Source organism: Tenebrio molitor, chromosome 5 (assembly GCF_963966145.1).
Source record: "Tenebrio molitor chromosome 5, icTenMoli1.1, whole genome shotgun sequence".
NCBI classification, from domain to species: Eukaryota; Metazoa; Arthropoda; class Insecta; order Coleoptera; family Tenebrionidae; genus Tenebrio; species Tenebrio molitor.
In genome coordinates this window covers 13,872,218-13,893,710 of record NC_091050.1, presented here as the reverse complement: position 1 = coordinate 13,893,710, position 21,493 = coordinate 13,872,218, and the positions used below count along the sequence as shown (strand labels likewise).

Genomic DNA, 21,493 nt, shown 5'->3' with positions numbered 1-21,493 from the left:
TTATTAGCGGGGAGACGTAATCTCGCACTCGTTAGCCCATACGACCGTCTCCGACTCGAGTTTCTTCGTTTTAAAAACGTTTCGCGCTCACAAAAAATTTGCCCAAAAATCTTACGCGGAGATGAAAATAAATAAATAAGAAATCGTGTCATAAAAATTCTACGCATTTTTCGCCAAACAATACATTTAAATTAAACGCCATTTTCTTTAGACTACATTGTCTCACGTAAACAGTTACATCATAAGAGTTTTTTATTTGCGGAAGAGTATATAAGAAATAATGGGCTACAATTCTATTTTCCATTTCTTACAAATACTACATAATTCTCCTTTCAATTTCAGTTACAATTTACTTTTTCTCAAAAGTCGTTTCTACTCCATTGATTGCAATTCGGCCGAACGTTTATTCTTTCTAAAAAATAGTAGATAGAGAGTAGAAGTGAGTCTTTTTGTGCTAAGTCTAGAGACTGAAAACCGACACGAAGTCGAGGTCGCCAACTGAGCGAAGAACAAAATGACCTTCTACTCTCGGTGGTATATACTATTTTATTTTCAAGCACATTACAAAAAGAAATCGGACATGAACTCTTTTGTTTTCCTGCAGTTACATTAAAATTACAAATTTCAAATTTTAAAGCAACAGTAATTCTTACTTCCCTTGTAATATTATTAGTATTTGAAGTTTTCATAATATGTATTAGTAAAGTCTAAACACTATCTAAATTATCTGATGTACTTTTCGCAAATTTCCAGATAAAATTTTCTCAAAATGGTGAATGATCGCCATTTGTAATTTTTACTATCCTGAAATTTAGATAGCAGAGCCCAAATCTTCGATATCTTTCATTGCCAGATTGGTGACAACTTGCTTGCGCATCATGGACACGACCACAACGGGCGGCTCGTTAAACACCACAGTGGTACCGGATAACTATTGGATAATAATTTCGTTATTTCGCTTTTTTAGAAGCTTTATTTTAATGGGGATAATTTAATTATTAAATATTTCATATAATTGATACTTGTAATTGTTCTACTCCTATTTCTACTTCTATTCCGCTCGGAAAAATATGCCACTTCAACCGTTTCTATGGAGATACATAAAGACACGATTTTCGATCGCTTAAAAATAAAAAAAAATTTACCGGTTATACACATAAGCATTAATATTTTATTTTCGATTTTATATTTAGTCCGACATCTCTAAGTTTAATTTTTTCTCTGTTTTTCTTTGTCTCCTGACTGTCTACCTCGTTGCACTTTACATTATTAAGCCGTGATTTCAAAAATCAGTTCAGTCTTTAAATTTGTTTTATTCAACAATTTTGTCTTCTCATATTGTTTATTTTCCTCCCTGCTTTATGTTTGTTTTGCTGATATGTTTTCTTTGTAAAACATTTTACTGCAACAGTTCGACACGTTAACTCCTAACCTTTTATATTTTCCTTTGATATTATTTTGTCTTTTTCAGAGTGATGCATATTTTTTTTAACAATTGTGGAGAAGAGGACTATTATTATAAAGGGGGCATCGAGGCCGTTTATTCAACACTGCAGGTATTTCAGTGAAAATAGTTTATTTCCAAGCCCTTTTTTACCATTTATATTTATGTTTTTCATACATCATTAAGGATTACAATCAAGTAGTGAAGCTGTGAAGTACGGAAATAACGACGAAATGCGATTTCCCCCGGTGGTCACCCATCCAAACGCTGATCACACACGATATTGCTTAGCTTCGCTGATCGAATGATGATAGTGCTTTCGTTGTACTGAATGGGGCGGCCGTATTATTATTTATTTTTGTGTTCTAATTACATTTATTCCCCTATTTATTTTTATTTTCCATTATCAATTTATTAACTAGCTTTCCAGAGTTACATTACATACAGTGTGTCCAAAAAGTCTGGAGACACCTCAATAAAATAGAAACGAATGATTTTCGAGAAAAACACAAAAACAAGTGAACTAGCGTTTCCAAAAAGCTTTCTGTTAGTGGTATCTGTTTGCTGTTTTTGATGACCTTGAAAGAGTTATGTCATCAGAGATTTTTTTAAATGGCAACGTCGCATTTTTACCGTTTTTGATAGATCTTTTAATTGTCTACTTGACGGTCAAAAAAATGTATTCATGCTTTTGTTTAATTTGTTATTTTTTCAACCTCTCGTTAATCTCTGCATTTTTCCTTCTGCTCTGGTTTTATTTTGCTTTCTTCGTTGTAACTTTTTATTTATTATTATTATTTTTATTTATTTCTACCCTATAATTGTTGATCAGTTTGTCACATTATTCTAAGATCCATTTATTGTTAATCGATATTTTATCTTAACTTTTGTTCCTTTGCTTTTCATAATCTTAAACCTACCTGTTCCTTTATTCCTATTACACTGCTCTCCTCTTCAAATTTCTATTCCTCTCTAATTTTCTTTCCATATTCCATTCTTGGTGGTCCTCTTCCTGTTCATCATTTTCTACTCTTTACTCCGGCCGAAATTTGTATTTACAATTTTACTCTCTTTGAGCTTTTTATTTATTATCTATTATCTTGGTATCCAAACTTTTACACTTTTTTTTTCATTTTACTTTGATTTCTAATTCCTGTGTTGTTTCTTCTAATTAATTTGTAATCTGCTCTTGTCTCCTGTCTTTTTTATTTTTTATTCCTGCTCTTTTCTTTTACATACTTCTATAATTCTTCTTTTTACAATAATATGTATTTTTGTATTTTCCCAAATCTATATGGAGATTTTTTCATTTTTCTTCATTCACCATTTAATACCATCATCTTACTGATTTAATTTTTAATCAATTCCTGTTTTTGTCTTACTTTAATTTTCTGAAATTTACTTTCTTTTATCAGCAACAACGCTACCGATGTTGGTTATGTTTAACTTCAATTTATTTTTCATTTATTTTTATTAACAAAAAATATATTTATTTGCTCGAATGCCACTCTTAAATCTTCTCCTGAATATCTTTCTCCAGTGCTGCCACCTACACCTCTTATTTTTTTCTTCCTCTCTAATAAATCGCTCCGCTTTCATTTTCTTTTTCTCGCTACCTTTTCTATATTGTCTTAACAATTTTCATTACGCTGTTTTACTTCTTTTGCCCTGTCTAAATTTTTTTACATAAGCAGGCTTCCGTTTTAATTTTGTATTTCTGTCTGTTCCATTTTCTTTTTCTTTTTGTAGCTATTTAAGCATTTCATTTGACTTGACCTGACCTGGCCCGACTTACTTTACAGCACCGTATAAAATCGCTTAGAACAATTTTGTAACATATCTGGAGCGGAGCTTTTGGAAGCTTCTTAACTCAAAACAGCTTCTAAATGATAACGAGGACCGGATTATAGACGGAGCATCGCCCACACTCTGTAAATTTTTGTCGACTTTCCGTCTGTCGCTCCGGGCCCGCTTCGCAGACGTCGACTCCGGTTCGGCAGGAACGTGCGGCGCTCCGGGCGACGACGCTCGCTTTATTTCTCGTTTTAACAGGTAATATAATATGTAAAGTTAGCCGGGAGCATAAAATGGTGTTGATTAGCTGAGCGGCTTCGGTTTTATTCGTCGATAATGAAACACAATGTAAAAGCTCGACGAAACAGCGCGTCGAACAATGGGCCCGCTTATTGGAAGTGGAGGGAGAGGAATGTGCACGTGCAGACGAACCCCGCTCATTTATTGAATGAATAATTAGGTATTTTTCGGCATTATAATGGAAATTCAGCTATTTCCATATTTGCATTGTGCGCCTATAATATTTTCCAGCGGAAATTTAAATTCCATCCAAGTGCGCTGTCGTAACACTGGATGTAAAAAGCCCCCGGTTTCTTTTTGTTCGGTTGGCACTTGTGGTTTTACAAATGGTATAATTTTAAAAAGTACACTCGCCTCGCACAAAGCGCCGCCATTCCGCCACGTAAATCAGAAAGTCATTGTTTTAGCCGGGGGCGGGGCCAGATCCGCTTATTTTTATTTTTTTTTACGATCGGAACTAAAATCCAATCGACTGTATCCTTATTTATTTGTTCTTTTATTTGTTAAGTAAAGCGCATCCTCGCCGAATTTATATCCATTATTTACGCCCCCAATCAATAACCCCCGGATACGTATTTCCACTTAAGGCCCCCACACAGACAACCATACATCGTCATCCGCTGACGCAATTTCGCACACTTCCCATTTAAAACGCAAATCTCGCGCTGTAAACAAGTTTAATTATCCGCCGCCGCTCCAGCCGCCCCCTCCTCAAAACGCCAATTTTTGACCTTACCCCGAACCAAGTGGCCTCCTCAGTGAAACGTTACAACCTCCGCGGGGGCGGCGCGCCCGACACACGACGTCGCAATTATACCTGCGGTTTGCGAGGCCGCTCCTGCGGCGGGGGATTATCCCCAAATCGCGGTGCTCATTAATTCGGGAAATCGTCCTTGTGCGCGATCGATTCACGAAGGGATGCCCAGATTTTTCCGCGGAAAATGCTAACCTACAATAAAATTAAATCAAGCACGTGTTTTCCAGGTTTTTCATGTCTGCCTGAATGTTTATAATTTGCTTTTTTCAGTGCGTTTGTTCTCACACAAACGCGAATGAACAAGTGCTAATTGGCCCAAATTAATTATACAGAATTTCTCAGCTGGTAATTTTCCAGATTAATTTGTTTTTTCTTGGCGAAAATCGGAAAATGAAAGCTGGCGCAACAAAATTAATTAATCAAAAACTAAAAATTACAAACCAATTAGGTAACGTCACCTAGATTTTTGCTGCCCAATTAAAAATTTAATCAGATCTTTTAGTCCTGTGGAATCCTGTTTTCTCCATTCAGCTGATTAGTTCTCTTCCCAAAGACCCATTTACTATTATTATTATTGAAGTGAAAACTTCGTTCGCCGCACTACACAGGCAGTGATTAGAGACACGCTAAAATCGTCACGCGACACGCTAAAATCGTCACGCGACACGCAAAAATCGTCACACTGAAATCGTCGCCAGGCTCGGACCTTGAAGTGAAAACGTCTTCAGGCGCACCACACGGACAATGAAGTAGTTTCGTGAGACACGCTAAAATCGTCACGCGACACGCTAAAATCGTCACACTGAAATCGTCGCCAGGCTCGGACCTTGAAGTGAAAACTCCTTCAGGCGCACCACACGGGCAATGAATTAGTTTCGTGAGACACGCTAAAATCGTCACGCGACACGCTAAAATCGTCACGCTCAAATCATCTTCAGCTCGGACCATCTGGCTCATGATCAGGTCTAGCGTAATGTTTGCGTTGGAGTCCCTTTTGGCTTCCTTCTTCTCCCTATTTATCTCCCTTCACTTCGCTTAAATGTTTCACTCTGTATATATTGTCGGTGGTCGTTGAGCTTTTTACCGACCCGCCAGCATTCCAATTTTTTTAATTGCATTCTTTTGTTAAATTTCCTCGATTTCCTCTAAATTCCGATGCAAAACAAACGGTGAAATTCCTCCGGCGACGTTGCAAGGAAGGGATGCGCTGTAATTTCCGCCATTTTAAAGCGGCAATTTTTCATCTGGAGACAAGTGCGTTTCTTTCGGGGGTGTCCCGCCCGAGCAGCACAATGGCGCTCCCACCCCCGGCGTTCAAGTGCAGCATTCACCTTTTCAAACGAAATTAAACGTCACTTGTTGCGGCCCGAAACAAAAGAGGAACGAAACAAAGGTAAAGCCTAGCCGGCTAGATCCCGCATGTGAGGGTGGCCCTAATCCGGACATACACGACCATTATGAACCCGGTCCTCGGCCGTTCGGGATTACTCATATGCGAATGTATATTAAGCGGATTTTTAGATTAGCAATATAATTAAATCTGAGTGAGAAGCGGCGGTTGGGGGCGGCGACTGGGATGTTGTCGGTGAGGACGCCGTGCGAGATGAGGCGGCGGTCTATTGCATTTAAGTTATTTCGAACGGGGTGATTTACGGGGGATGAAAGTCGGCCGTGCGATAACTTGGCGAATCAATTGTGGCGGTCGTGCAGCGGCTGATTTAGGGCCCTCAGAAGTCCGCAGCGTACGTTATTATGTGGCAATTTTATCACATTGCATCCTGACCTATTTTCGTGTTTACAATACCGCCCCCGGCCTGGGGGTAGTTCAGTTTCTGCTCGCCGCCGGTCTTAAAATATACTTTTGTATAGACTAGCAGAATACTTATGTCCTACTGCGGAGTTCAGAGCCTCGAAGTACACTCGACAACTTTCCAGTGTTTCATAAGTTCATACTTCGGGGATGGCATTGTGTCTTTATCTGACGTAGTGGTGTTGCATTGTGGATCGAGATGAAATACGGACATGTCTTGCTTTGTCCGAAATTATTTATGGCGGCGAGACCAGACCAACGGCTCAGCTGCTTATCTATCGGCATTAGCGGCGATAGAAATGGTATTTTAGTCCCTCCAGACGACCGAGCAACCTCCACAACTATCAAAAAGTGCGTTTGAATTTATAATTGGAGGAATCTGCGTTACCGTCGGTATTGTTGGTTGCCTACCACAACTTTTAAAAAATGCGAGGAAAGGGTTGAGATGGTGATAATAAGACGGTTTGTTGGATAGCGCCGGTCCCTGGAAAGGTTAATAAAAGGGTTATAAAAGGGCCATCGCCGATCCCGTTGCGGATGCGAGGAAATCGGCGCCTCTGCGGCCCTAAGAAGAAGGGTCCGCCGCGTTATAGAGGCCAGTCGACAGATGAGAATTAATGGCGAGTATTTTTCTTCCTTTAAACTGATGGTGAGATGTGGCCAGTTCTGAATGCGGAAGTTTTCCGTGAAACTGATGGTTATAATGACGTGGATTCCAGCGTTGGAGATGACGTCCCCCATTCAGGGTGCCGCCGCCGAGATGATTTATTGTGATCGTCCCCGCACCTTTCCGCGTAAACGGGACGATTATGCAACACGGCTGGCCTAAATAATGGAATAAACTCGTCATTAGCGGATCCGCCGAAATAATCCACTTACGGTAAGAGTGCCGGATAAGCGCATTACGGGATTAGATTACGTGCGTGTGCCAGTCTTGTACAATAACTCCACGCGTGCATGGCTTACGAAGGCCGCGATTACCGCCCCCGGAAAGCCACAGCCCCGGATGACGGCGTGATTTTTACTACCCCGGAATTCGCCAGTCACGATCTTATTTCCCGTCTAATCCACCAAAAGACTTGTCTCTCCACACGAAAATTACTCGCCACATCCAGGCGAATATTTTCCAAGATTCCCAAGGCTTTTAATGAATTTCTACAGAGCACGAGAACCATCGACACGGCGTAATTGTGCATGTTTCGGATCCAAATTAAGACGTCAACCCTTGTGAGTTTTGATAGGGGCCCCCTAACGGACGTGTTGTCGAAATCATTCGGAGAGCATCTGGCGCTCATCATTAGGGCGTTTCTGGTGTGAATGATTCGTTATCGGGGCAGATGGTGCTGCCGCGTGTTTGGTTTAAAAAATTTTGCCGAATTGACACGCTTTGATGGCCATCAAAGCGAAATTAGAACAGTGAAGCGGCCGAAGATATTTCCGAGGGAAATTGACAAGAGGAGCGTGAAAAACTCGAGGGAAATATGCGATCCTGCATGATGCGCCTTTGATTCGGACCGTGACTCGGGACGGGCAAAAAGCTCGCAAAGAAATTAGTCGGAGCTTTCGCTTGTTTCCCAATAATGAAAGTTAAAACAGATCGGTCGATAGGTGGCGCGCAAAAAGTGAAGAATTCCGGAGGTGGGTTTGTCCGGGGGAGATAAAGCGACCGTTAAAAAGCCATCTCGGGCAGAATTATGCAATTCGAGTTTCCATTGTGCAAAATATTTCAATTTATAATTGAGTTATGCAACATGAAACGCGGTTACATTAACGTTTTTCCCCTCTCGCTCGGGCCACCACTTTGATTTAATTAAACTAGAAAACAATGTGCAGCATGAATCGAATCGATTTTCCTCGAAATTAAGCAACTTGTAATTTCTTATTGTTTCCGCCGGCCGCTTCCCACGCTGTTTCTCACTCTATCGGACCAGGCCAACGAGCTTTTACCCGCTTTTATCTACATCGCCGGCTCCTTTCTCAGGACGGTTATTTTTCAGACTTCGACTCTAATTCCGCGACGTCGGAGACAAATGACGAAAAATATACCTCAGATAAGAGATAACGGCCGACCCGGAGATAAGAGCAGTATAAACAAAATCCAGGAGCTGGAGGGTTCACCTGTTCCTACAGTAAAGCACCTCCCGGCAAGATTTAAATATTTTCCCTTCGCAATTCTGGAGCAAGATCCCGAAACTGCAACGAAAATCCCAAACAATATTGACACGTGTGCCAGTTTGTAATTTGTGTATTTAACAAATAGGAAAACAACAAGCAGGAAAAGCGATCGCGTTTAGTGTTTCACACGAGCATATCTGAGCTTTCCTGCAAGTTGATAAACGAAAATCGATCCACCGATAAGAGTCAGGAACTCCTATGGGTGGATAAATGCCGTCATTCTTGTACCATAAATACTTCAGAATTCCTTTTTGAACATTCTCTAAGCGCGTGATATAGATGTAGAATAAATGGAACACCTATAACAGCTCCATACCCCGATTTGAATCTTACAAAAGCATTAACAGTAATATTGGTTTCTGAGACTGCTCCTGAATCGCGAATAAAGCGAAACCATTTTACACATTCTGTTCAATTCTCGCAACTCGTTCAACTATATTTCAGATTGAATTAGTAATTTGCGGAATCTGTATTACCGACAGTATAGTTGGTTGCCGACCACTCGTTCGAGACGATACAATTTGTCTCCGAGGACTTCAAATCCAAGAAACTTATTATCTTCCCAACCAATTTAGGTAAAATACTGCAGAACTTTTTTAATTTCTGCTCTACTTTTCTTGGGTGACTTTTTATTTCAATCAACAAATGGAGACAAAGCATTCCCCCGTGTCGGTGCATGTTTCCGGTGCGTGGAAACCCGAAAGGCATTCGCTCGATTGCGCCCGCCGCGCTACAAATTTATTAGCTCGATGCAACACGCTTTCCATAATGAACTAAAAATTTGAAACGTATCGCGCACATGCAGCCAGACAACTAAATAATTACCTCAATCATAATTTCATTTAATATTTGTTGGGGACAGGACAAATACGAGCCGCGATAAATCGCGAAATTAATTTTTCGCGGGGGTGAGTCTCTTGGAACGCGATTTCCAGTTTATTTTTACGATTGTAGAAAGCAATTAAACTGCCGGTTCCCCTCGTAAATTTAATGTATTTTATTATACGCGGGTAGGTTCCATCAAACCGTCCATTTGTTAGATGAGAACCGGCCTGTTTCGATTCATCGGAGTTATGAAATTATTTTGTTTGCACCGCCGTAATTAAATAATTGCTCTCGCGCTTGTTTACCCTTGGCTGTTTGAGAGACACATTTTTCCGATTTACGGGCGAATAATAAATCCCCGGTTGCCCTTTTGCACCTGTATTTATTTTTCCTCGCGCTCCCGGAGGACCTCTTGGCCTGGAATTCCTTCGAGTTGCTTTACTGTTATTGTTGCCTCGTTTTAATTTATTCGACGGCACTTCCCTTGCATTTTTCCCTGTGATGCCTCATATTTGCGGTCTCCGCCCGACCAGCTCCAAGTGTGCATTCTTGCGTCAACCCTTTTCCGCCGAAATTCTTACGCGCGCGCAAATTTACAACCCCGAGGGACACACCGGATGATTTTATTTGTCCTGTATCAGAAGCCGGGGAGGTCAACACAATCTTTCCACCGGAAAGGTTCCACCACCCAAATATACTCGTATTCCCCGGAACACTCCGCATTCATAACCCGCGTATAAATCGCGAATCGTCCGCATTCGTAACCCGCGTATAAATCGCGAATCGCCGGTGCATGGACGCGGTTCCGCTGGTGCATTGTTCCATCTTGAATCACGATTTTCCGTGTCACAGTAATACCAACTGCATTTTAATGCACCTGTAAACAGTCATATTTCGAGTGTAAAGGGTCGCTCATGCGACAGAACCGCCATTGTTCGCCTCCGCTCTTTCGCTGCAGCTCTCTCGGAAGTTTTTTTAAAATTCTACGTTAAATAAACGGCGGACTTCCGCGATTTTCCGGGCTTCGGTTATAATGAAATATGGTTAGACTCCATTCACCCCGAAATCTTCGCATCGATCCGGCCGATCAGACTTAACATATTCCGGCAAATTGAAAACTTCCGGTCCTGGAAGTCCGTTAATTTTCGCGAATGCCTGCGTCGGGTTTCCGCCCCGCACGCGCAAATCTTCGCAAACGGATGAGAACAAACTAGTGCCCGGAGTTTATGAAATTTGCATCTCGGCTATTATTTACTAAATCCTTGACTATTTATCCAAATTATTCCATTTGCAGTTGAGTTAACGTGCAGAAGTGTCGTTCGCCTGCAGGTGGTGTCATCGGAAGAGGCCTACCTGGAATGTCCCTAGGATTTTTTTTGTATTCATTGCTTGGGGCGAACCATCCGGAAGTGCAGTGTGTGGCCGACTTTCGCGCATCACAGCCACTATCCCAGTTGAGAGTCGTAAAGTTTCGTTAAAAATAAAAATCAAGATCAGATCGCGTAAGTTCTCGCTGGAAACTTCTTCCATAACGGCGTCGAAGCTCGCCCCCTCGGGCCATCCAAACTTCTTTGACGAACCCTTCCGCGGTGGAGTCGCTTAATTTCGCGGATGCATGGCCAGATTTGGGAGTTGCACAATTTGCCTAATGTCTGGATGAAGCGTCGACCGCCAGACGGTCGGAAGTTTCGCCAAGTGGTCGTGTGGCGGTGCATTACCGCGGAATGTACCGTAAAGAACGGGTGCACGTCTCGGTAATAGTTTTTATTAAGTCTGGCGCTTTGGCATTACCTCCGCGCAATTAAGCGGGATGTGTGCGGCGCCGAAGAAAAACATCGTGGGGTTGTTATTATTTTAAATGATGATTTACGAGCGGGGACGGGAGATCAGGTGGCCGGATGGGGCAAATAAGAAAATACGTCGCATGTGGCAAGTTAAATTGGGAAAGATTTGTGAGTTCAGGAAAACGGCTGTCTTAAACGTTTCAGGGATCCGTGAATTATTAATAAGACCGCCACTTGAAAAACTAAGCTCACCCCGGCTTAAAACTCCGGCGAGACCGGCTAAACGAACAGCCAGTCCTTAACTAATAGTCCTTAATAATAAGGCGAGTAATGAACAAATGCATATTTTATAACACGCAATTTCACTCCTTAATGGCCGAGTTTTTTAATTGCGCTACTTCCTTCGAGCGACTCCTCAAAAATAACAACATCTCCCCGGACGGACGTTTCTTTTACGGCCCATAACCTGAACGGCGACCCTCAAACCCGCTCTTTGATTATTTAAGCTAATTACGCCAAAGCATCCCTTCTTGGTGGGTCGACGTTCGACATGATGAACACTCTCCTATTTAACAAACGCGATAAAATGCTAAAAAACCGTCGTAAATTGCGGCATTAATTTCGAATAAATCGTCCGCCGTCGATAAATATTATGTCGGCCATTAATCTGCTGCAAAATTGACAAGTCAACTTTACCGCCGGTTTATTTTGCTGTAACTGATTCGGCCTAATTAATTACAGTAATGTCTTTTGCAATATGATGCAAAACGGCCATATCCATTACATTAATGGAGAAACGGCTCAAAACTCCCATAAATATAACTCTCTATTTATACTCATCGCCAAGTTTGTTCGCCGAATCTCCACTTATTAATGGAACGCAATCACATTAAAACCATCGAAAAATCTACAAGGCACCGCTTCCGACGAAAAATGATTCCCCAAGTGCTCGCAACTTTGCTTCTTGCTAATTTTATTACATTCGAGCCATCCATTAGGCAGTCGTTGCGTCGCGACCCGCGACTGATAGGCAACCAACAATACTGCCGGTAACGCAGATCCCGCCAATTATTCATTCAAACAACTCCAAGACGCCAATTACTCGCTAATGATTTCGTGGCCGACCGTAACAACACGTGCAGAAGTGCACCGAACGCGGTTTAATCAGAACTGCAGCGACTGCGGCTTAATCAAAATGACTACGCCGCTCATTCAAGATCTAACACAATTAAACAGCATCGCCTGGAACTGGGAGACTGCGTTTGCCGCTTCAACCACACTTGTTCCAAATTCCTGCAGACTTTTGGGTGCGTACCCAAGCTCTCTTAGACTGTTTAATTTTTATTGAACACTGACGTGAAGAGATTTGCGCTTTTCACATTTCTGAACGAAGCTTGTCCCGGGTCGTTTTTGTTCGTTAGGGACTTTTTCGCAAAAACAGTCGGCTCCTTCACGCGTGTGTTGATTCGGCATATCTTTTCTAGTCTTCATTTGTTATTCCGGGGTCCCGTTCCGGGCGGTCGGCGTTTTTTGCGCGGTAATTCGGTCGGGGGCAATATCGTAAGTGGAGATGTAACAATCGAGGCGTCGCATCCTCTACGTAAACGCCATTCGGGTCGAATGAATTATTTGGAGCGCCGTAAACCTGCCGGCATTACCGAGCATTTACCGCGGGTGAATAAAAACGCACGGTCCGGGCCACTTGAAGGACCCGGCGTTACATCAAATTTTACTCGCCACTCGGGGAGCCATCATTTCAGAAGGAATTGCAGCCGGGAGTACTCTCGGCAGAGGTTTTCAATGCCGGTCCCTCTAAATCTTTGTTTATGACAACGCGGCGGATCGATCGCGCAATAAAAACATTACAACGCCCCTTGTATACAATTATGGCCGAGTTATCGTAAAGGATTCGGTTTTATCTGAGCCGGTTTGTTATTTGTCATCTTAACCAGGCGAACGAATAAAAGCGTTTACGTCCCACTGAAGCACCGTGTTTTTTGGCCGAGGCTGACTTTTCTGGCCGAGGCGCAGCCGAGGCTCGAAACGGCCGAGGACAAAAGGCACTTTTTCTCAGAGGTGCACATTAAATTTTTTAGGCGACCGCATGAACTACAAATCAAAATACCAACATCATTGGAAAAATTAAAATTTTATTTTGTATCTACCTTTCTCAAATACATAAATTTATTAATTTTTTTACTAGTATTTTTTTAACAGCTTGCCAACAAAACTAGAGATTTACTATTTCAGCGTCCGAAAAAGTGCGTCCGAAAAAGTGCATCCGAAAAAGTGCGTCCGGAAAAGTGCGTCCGAAAAAGAGTTACTTTTCGTCCGCTTGTGAGTACGTAAAATTCCCGTTTTCATAAAGTGTGCTGTTCGTGCAAGTTATGGGGCATCGATTAGGTGGCGTGTTTGCGCGCCCATCTCTAAAAATCATGTTGACTTTGGGAATTACGACGCCATGCAACGTGCATTCCCTCAAGATAGAGCAGTCACGCGAGCGCAATTACTTCGTATTTTATGACTATTTGCTGAGGAGAACACTAATTGGTGATAAACCTCCGGTCCAAATCGTTAATAATTGTGAAAATGTGCAGGTAGCACCAAGATAAGACGACCCCGGTACTAAATGCTTTTACAATGCCATCACGCTTTACTGTCGGTTTTCTTTCATCCCCAATTACCTGGATGGGGTTACCGCTGCGACTACCCCAATTATTCAGAAACCGGGCGCTTATTTTTCTTCCAGAACCGCTAATTCGATTATCGATTCCCAACACCTCCTCCACTCGACATTCGTAATAAAAAACTTCGTCGAACTTTCAATTTCCCTCTCTAGAATCTAATTAGTCGGAAGCTCTCCTTTTCCAGATAGTTTTGAAGGATCGAACTCGAATTCATCTTGTTTTCGTTCACATTCAGACACGTTATCATTTCGGAGAGCCTCAAAGAGAGTCTTTACAAGCCCCGCCACTTATGGAATATATAACGCGAGACAGAGCTCCGAAAATAAAAAGTAACCACTTTCCAAAGCTCGATTTAATATTTATAGTGCTCGTGCATGCATCCAACTTTTAGATTGACTCTCATGGTAAATTTGAGCCGCCGTAACTATGTTGCTTTATGTTGATTTTTTTGTGCGTACGTCGTGACCATAATGTGCAAGAACTAGAGTTAATGGAGGTTTAATGCGGCAGTAAAGCTTTTATAATCTTGGCCCACATAAGGAATAGGAAATCTATAGCGCTGCAACCGGACAAAGTGCAGCTCGCGGGAGTGGGAGTGGTCAATGGGACAACTCAAAGTTGGTGGGAGCGGGGTTGCCAAGGCACTGGTGTAATTAGCATCGAGTCCTTGTAGTTTTTCAGTTATTGGCAATAACGTCTGCGAAGCGTGCACCTCGACAGAACTTAATTTAGGAGAGTGACGGAGTCGTCTTTCAGTCGAGCAAACATCCAAGGAAATTTGTTTTTCTTTACGAAATACATTATGTCGGACATATTTTTTCGTCATAACGGCCAAACAACATGAAAGATACTTATATCTGGAATTAATGTAAAGATAAAGCAACAAAAAGCAGCCACAAAGGACCCACTTTACGAGTTCATTTTATGTGAGGACGCACGAGAATCTTTATTGCAGGTTAGACGTCGATTCTAATCCGCGCCTCGACTTAAAACATGTTTAATAAACGGCGTTTTTTCGCTGACCCGGCCGGGTCCGGACCCGTTTTATGGCCGGCGCCATCTGCTTCTACTTTCCAATAACGCGCGCTTTAATTGTGGTTAAAAGGAAAAAAGTCGAAAGGTGCTAGATGTCATCGCCAGCCGCACTCGGGATTTAATCAATCTTAGCTGGGTGTGTTTAGGGGTTTATACAAATTTGAGTGGGTTTGAGCCGACTTGGCTTTGTTAGTGTAAAATTTATTTTTCGGACGGCGGAGCGTTGTCGGGTGAAATATGACGCGCGGTAAACAATCCATCCGACGACTACGTTAGCGGGAACAAAATCGTATCAAAGGGACCGAAGACTGCCGAAGTGCGATCGGCGAAGCCGAGATTGTCAGTCAAGAAGGTCAAAAACTCCTTTAATAAATAGCCTTACAGTGAGAGAAGCCAAATAAAAGAGATAAGAGTGCCCTGAAAAGCTTAAATGCAAATTCGTCAAAAAAATCGTATTGAGCAAAAGGGCACTGTTCAAAATTTTCCAATAATTAACATGGATGAATAACACTTTCGATGGTTGTGGCGATTTAGGTGGAAAAAATCAAAATAATTTTCAAAAAGCATTGTGTCTTACGTGTTTTTCCAAATTTGAATGCTCGTATCTTCTAGGTGTCATCCAGATCGAGTCATTTTCCTACTGGATTCTTTTTTCACCGATTTAAATCAAAAATTCTTCCCTTGCAAAGTTATTGTGTCGTCCCTTCTTATCGCGATAATGTCTCGTTTATATTTTCATTGTTAATAGTAAGCGAGATGTAGCAATTAATTAAAATCAATAACAAAATTGCTTATTCTGTGTGCAGCTGTATCCACCCAGTCTCTCCATCACTCCCTCTAGCGTCCCTCCACGTCGTGCCGTCACGATGAAGATACAGTTCTGTTGTGAAATAATGTTTATAAAATTATATGGGGCCTTCAAATAAAAATATATTTAGAGTAGGCGGCATTCTAATTCTGTTAACAGTGTAAAGTAATTTTTGTAGGTAACCAATTATTCTCTGGAGTTACACAGGTTACATAGTAAGCTTTTTCCCAATTTCATATTTTCATATTCCGTGGAGGTGGAATAGGGAGAATGCACTACAAAACTTATACAAAATATTTTCTAACCTAATTTTATTTTCTTAAAATATCAGACGTTTCTTGTGTCATTTTCTACGCTGGAAAAATGTTGCAAACAATTGAATTTCCATAGGTTGCTCTAAATATAAATTTATTTGAAGGCCCGTTACATATGATAATATAATTTTTTTGTAGTTACTTTTCGGGGATATACTTGTTATAATTGTTCACGTCTAAGCATTCAAAGTGAATAATTTTATAAAGAAGAAAAATATCAGAAACACCGATAAACGTGAATGTTACATTTTCAAGTGAAGAATATTCTAGTCGGAGAATTGGAGAATACAATAGTGTGGTCAATAAAATAAAAGGAAAGCTGAAGATAAGTTTCTTTCAGCAGTTAGGAAAGTAAGGGGTACAAATGAAGATCGCTAATGTTTCCAGTCAATTCGATCTTGCTCACTCTTTATTTATCTATTTGAAAAATGTAAATACAAAATAAATTTGTAATTTTTCCAATGATGTCTTTTGCTTTTGTAGATCGTGCGGCCGTCTAAAAATTTAATGTGCACCTCTACCAAAAAATGTCTTTTGTCCTCGCCTGTTTTCAAGCCTCGGCTGCGCCTCGGCCAGAAAACTCAGACTCGGACGGAAAAAATACACTTTTTGGCCTTGATATAGAAATAACTATTAATGCCAATTATAAGCAATTTACAATTTTTAAAAAAACAAAGATTTTACACTTTTACTAAATTTTTTCAAGTTGTTTAGAGAACTTTTTATTCTCAGAAGGATGGTACGCTAGTTTTCTATTATAACTTACTGTTTTTATACATTTTTGGACATAGATTTCTCTAAAATTTTAGTATCTTACACACGTTTCTAATTGTTTATAAAAACCATGAAAACTTACCTTTTCACCCAATCTAGAGTGTCAGAATAAAAAAAGCCAACTAAGAATTTTGTTTTTGAATGGTTACTAATGATGAAAAAGGCGGTAGTTACAGAAAATTGTTTATTACAGTGTTTTTCTTTTGGTTTTTCTCTTCTGTCAATTGTATTTCGCTATTTCTCAAAACTATTTCATTTTTACGTCACTTTGACATTTAATAGAGATACGAAATTGTTTTGAAAAATAGTGAAATACGACGAAAGAGGAAAACCAAAAGAAAAACAGTGTATTAAAAAATTATGATCCATTATTTGTAAAAAATTCATATTAAATGTTTATAACGATTGATATCCTATTAATTTGTATTTATATGTTCGTACTTATAATCAAAATTTAAATAATTTATTTAAAATACCTAGTTAAAATTTATAACACAACGAAAAAAGCTCGGTTTTAAATTATGTTAATTTTTATTCAATAAATTCATTTTTAGATTTTTCTTTCTTTTCCTTCTTAGGTTTTTAGATAAACAAATTATTAGAGAAGCCATTTTCTGGATGCCTTGATTATTTTTTCTAAACGAATTAGTAAATAAAAATATAAAAATTATCGAAATCGATTTTCAATAATTTTTTTATGTTCACGGTAGGGAACGAAACGGTTTACACTAGAAAAAAAATGTACGAGAGAAAACATGTTTATCTAACAAATTGCGTACCCAGAAACACTTTATTTAGCAAATATTACAACGTACTTTTTCATTATTTTCGCATTTCCTTCATTTGTTTTTCATTAAAAATACATATAATAAAACTAAAAAAAAAAAAATTGAATTTGGACGCCTACAACTAACGAAATATTTAAGATAATTCAATTATCTAGACATCATTTCATCAGAGATTTAATTCTGAATAGACTCCACAGAGTTTCTTTGAGCTTGGGAAGATTACACCGAATTCCCAGAAAGAAACCTCACAGGGATAATTTCAACAGAATGACGCATAAGTATCAATTTTGAACTTCTACAAGCTTTGCATTTATTGAGCAATCCCAATTTCTCCACCACCATTTTAAATCTGATTTTATTTACTACAAATCCGTCCATGAACGATTGAAAACCTAACAATTCGTTTAGCACCAGACAGCTTCGACCCTGTGGCGACATTCTAATCGCTTAGTCGCGGGGCGCGACCAAACTTTCAAACAGCTTTATCGTGGAAAATATTAGTCCTATCGAAATTTTGCACATGAGTAAGTTTCTCTACAATTCGATAATCTACAAAAAATATCCAAGTCATTTTTACGTAGGACGAACACAAACAAGTGTTATCTGACTGAAACGCTAGTTGTGATGTTTCCCGCCCTCTAAGAGGTTTAGGTGATCACAGATATTTATTTTTATTTTGAAGAGCAAAATTATGCCCAAACATACTGCCCACCGCAACGCGATCTCCGAGTGTTGTAACCGCGAATCGAACGCTGCAATTATTAGTGTGGCGGAGGACATTAAAACCGGTCCGGAACTGCAGCGATCCGGTTGCACTCGCTCCAGAACTGCAGCGTCCGTAACCGACCCGAATCTTGTCCTCATTGGCGGCGGCGGAGCTCCCCCGCCAGCCAGATCGCTCTGTCGCCATTAAATCAGACGCGCAGCGGCCACCGGAAGTGCGCCCCTTCGGCGATTTTGGCGGTCGGTGTCGCCCAATTATCGGCATCGACGTCCAATCAGCCTCCGGAGGGGTGAAAGTCGGCCGGTGAATTTTTAACCGGAGTCAGGATTCAGCGATAGTGCAAATTTTCCGCGTTCCGTTCCGGGCGGTGTAATTGAATTAGAGAACTATCCGGAGCGTACGGCGGCAGTCAATTAGTTTAGGTGCGTAGACGCAGGCAAAACAGACATCCCCGTGCAATTAGGGTTAAACAGTTTCGAGTGCGTTCAATTCCGGCGAACAATGCGCTGCGACGAAATTGGAAAGTTGATCGGGCGGTCAAGTCTCGTCGGCAATTATGGCGTGACGTCTACTGGCGCGTTATAAGAACGGACATTCGACACCGGGGAATAGACGATGGCTCAACTGATATAGAGAGCGACAGTTATCATCTAAGTGTTATCCTTTGTCCCCGGAATCAACAAAGTTTGAAGCCGTCGTGTCGGCGTTGGCGCGAACTTTTCAACAAATAGACTTTGTCGAGCATTATTGACAACGCCGGAGTACCCACTCCCGGCTAAAGTTAACAATTTGTTTACGCGGTATTACCGCGGAGTCGATTGTGTAGCGGAGTTGTCTTCCAGTTTAATAAGCTTAGAGGCCTGCACGAGTCGGCGCCCCTCGATACTACCAAAGCACCTAATTAAATTCAACTCCTGACGAAACTCCGCCCGGGACGCCACCCTGTCCACTATTAATACTCTAAACGAGACCATATTTCTTCCACCTGACGCGACTCTCCGAATTTATGGCATTCATGCCGTATCGAACATCGACATTTAATATCTTAGTTATTTACGATCTATTCAAAAAAGCGCCGGACCACCGAGACGCAATATACTGTGACGTTGACAAATACATTAGCGGGGACGTTTCGACAACGGAAGCCGCGACCTGTGTAAATTACAAGGGCGGAAACCGACCATAATCAGACTTAAGCCCCGGTTCTAACTACGGCGGCTGCTAAAGGCCGTTCGACTAACGAGCTAGAAGCCCGAATCGCACGATTACGCCGGCACCGAACGCATAACCGACACTTATTGGCTCGATATGCGATTTCGACGCCATTCGCCGATTGATTCTTTACTAATCGACCAGACCAGAAGGCACTATACAAATCACACAAAACGCTAATGTTTCAAAAATCAATGCGACCAAATCCGGAGAAAATCACATGTGTTTTCTTATGGAGGCGCGTTTTGCAATTCAAGGCCATTTGTCTATTATATCGTTTGAAATTCTTACTCTCTTTTAAAATTACAACAGATAATGCTCTATGTTCCCTACGGGCTTTCGGATTCCAAAATCGTTACAAAATTTCAAAAAAAAAACTACCCCTACCCCTCTTCTCCTTCTCTATCCTTTCCCTCCTCTTCCATATCTCTTTCATCCATCCTATCTCCCTTCCGTCTTCATTCTGTATTTCTCCCCACTCCTTTGCTCCTCTCTTTCATTTGGCTACATCCATTCCACATCTGCTCCATTGTCTTTCTCTCCTCATAGCATTGTCTGCATCTTCTTTCCTCTCCTTCCATCCAATCCTGTTTTCTCTCTCCTCGTTCCCACATCTGAATCTCGCCTTCATTTTTCTCTCTTGCACTCTCTCTCCCCAGGTCCTCCGGAATTTCCTCTGTCATACACCTCTCATACTACCTTGATTCTTTGATTCTCTCCTTTCTCTCTTACTTGTCCGTGTATTTGTCCCTTTCATTCAGCTCTACATTCATCCATCTTCCTTTTGCTCACAGTCTTTCCTGTCTTCACTGACATACCCGTTCTTCTGATAGTATTTCTCTCTCTCTCTCCTTCTTCTCCTTGTTTTTTTTCTTTTCTCTCCAGTCAGTATCTAGTACTCTTCTCTTCCATCCATTTTGTCCTCAAACTTTGCCGCTCTCTTTACCGCTTTCACTCTCAGCCTCTTCCTCTTGCACTATTCCCTTACTAAGTAATCTAGCGTTTCTCTATCCATTCCTAGCACCCATTTCAAATATTTTTCTTGCACTCTCTCTACCTCCTCTTGTTCCTTGTTTCTCTACCATGTTTTCACATCACCAATCTCCTCTTGAAATCACCTCCCCACTTTCTCTCTCTTATTCTCCACACACATCCCACTATCTTATTTGCTTTCCTCACTATCTCTCGCACGTGTGCCTTGTTCGTGGCTCTTTCGTTGAAGATGTAGCCAAGCACTTGAATTCGCTCACTCGTTCTATTTTCCTTTCTCTCATTCTGTCCACTCTTCCTTTCTTTTGTTGAACACCATTATTTTTATTTTTTTCTTCACATACTTTCCCAGGTTCTTCATCATTTCTTTCACTTCTCTTTCATTCTTTGCCACTATTACCAAGTTATCCTTTTACTGAATAAAACAAGAAAACAAAACGCTTTTCTTTCCAATTTAGTATCATCAGTTCATCACCAATAAGAGAATTTCAATGAATTCAAAAATAATGCCGCAGGAACAGAGTAAAAGGAACTGCTTTTCTTTTTGCTCCACATATTTCATAAAATAAAACAAATCAATAACAGTATTTCCTTTTATTTATTCCTTTTTCAAATACAGATATTATATTTGAAGCTATTACTTAGCAATTCTCTTCTTTGTCACATTCATTAAGTCCGTCATTATGAAACCTTGAAGAATATCTCATTAAGGCTCATAAAATATATCCCCACTTGATTATTACATTTTTTGCTTACTTCTTTTATCCAACTGTCTAATGACATTATTTTCTCAAAAGAAATGAAAAGCCTCCAACCCGGAGCATCATATTTATATTTTTCAAGAAGTCGCAACACCCATTAGTGATGTTTAATTTAATTCAAAAATATAATATTTAAAAGATGATTAGAATAAAATTTCGAAATATGACTTTCCTGGCGCATCCACCATTTTGATAATTAGCAAATAAATTGATAAGTACAGGGTGAGCGAAACTCGATGTCTGAGCTCTATAAAAGAAAAGGAAAGACGGTAGAAAAAATCTGAAAAGAGGTTCTTAAATGGGATTGAGTAAGGTCCATTTTAAACCAAATTTGCTTATTTTTCCATATTTGGAAACTGAAGTAATCACGTGTAGTTTTTTTTTCCGCAGAAACATACCTATATTTTGGCATATTTAAAAAAGCTAATTTTTCTTAACAAATTTTTTAAAGAAAAAAATTTGCTATCTTGCTTAAATCGTGACGATTGCGAATTTTTGATAATACTTTTTT

General features: G+C 40.5%; 1 protein-coding gene across 1 annotated transcript in view; it reads right to left on the bottom strand.

The window, feature by feature from the left end:
* Positions 1–21,493, bottom strand: part of LOC138130609 (neuroligin-4, Y-linked-like) — a 214,603-nt gene that overhangs the window by 106,525 nt on the left and 86,585 nt on the right. The gene's annotated exons all lie outside the window — the stretch shown is intronic.